The sequence below is a fragment of the Rousettus aegyptiacus genome, unplaced genomic scaffold (assembly GCF_014176215.1).
Source record: "Rousettus aegyptiacus isolate mRouAeg1 unplaced genomic scaffold, mRouAeg1.p scaffold_m13_p_9, whole genome shotgun sequence".
NCBI classification, from domain to species: Eukaryota; Metazoa; Chordata; class Mammalia; order Chiroptera; family Pteropodidae; genus Rousettus; species Rousettus aegyptiacus.
This window is the reverse complement of record NW_023416312.1, coordinates 25,571,390-25,572,315: the sequence shown is the minus strand read 5'-3', so window position 1 is coordinate 25,572,315 and position 926 is coordinate 25,571,390. Positions and strand designations below refer to the sequence as shown.

General features: G+C 41.9%; 1 pseudogene; it reads left to right on the top strand.

Moving 5' to 3' along the window:
• The first annotated feature begins 360 nt into the window (after positions 1-360).
• On the top strand, positions 361-479 carry LOC118608150 (annotated as a pseudogene).
• Positions 480-926: the final 447 nt, after the last annotated feature.

Below are 926 nucleotides of genomic sequence, written 5' to 3'. Positions count from 1 at the left end.
CTTTTGGTAAACACACACATGATACACTTTAGGGTAAATAACACCTAATTTATGCAAATGAGACTCTAGTGGAAGTACTAATTTGGCCATGATATGTGACCTGAGGAAAAATTCTGAGAAGTTACCAATGACTCTAGCAGATATTTAAAGTAAATAATATTCAGGAACATGAAGAACTGCCTGAAGTGGCAAGTCCTTGCTTTACTTCACAAAACAAGGTTATTGCACAAGGATGTAGAAAGCAATGCTTCTCAAACTACATGTAAACTACACTGGAAGTAGTCTATACCTACATAGTTCAAAGCCACATATACAATTTTTTTTTTATTTTCTAGTAGCCACATTAAAAAAGTAAAAAGAGTCTACGGCCATGCCATCTTGAATGTGCCCGATCTCGTCTGATCTCAGAAGCTAAGCAGGGTTGGGCCTGGTTAGTACTTGGATGGGAAACAACCTAGGAAGACTAGGTGCTGTAGACTTTTTAAAAAACATAAAAAAGTAAAAAGAGGGCAAGAAGTCAAAATGGCATAGATGATAGAGGCTTTGTTCATCTGTTCTAACAACCACATCAAAGTTGTAACAAAAACAGAGCAAACAGCAAGCAGAGTTGCCTGGGGTCTAAATAAACAAGCCCTACAACTAGGGAGAGAAATAAAAAATCGCTCTACTACTAGAGTAGGTAGGACGAGGTGAGGACGCGAGGCTACCGGGTCCCCAGCGACCTAGAGGGACAGAGGCTACAGCAGCTGCAGATGCCTCTTAAAGGGGCTGTGTCTGCGACTGGACTTCCACAGTGATGGACTTACTCATTCTGAGCACCAGCACTGGGCTGGCTGCTCAGGGGAACACAAGGAATTTACAGGGGGATACTGAGTTGTCAGAGTGATTGATAGTCAGAATTCAGGCTTTCTCCCAGCAGAAGTGTT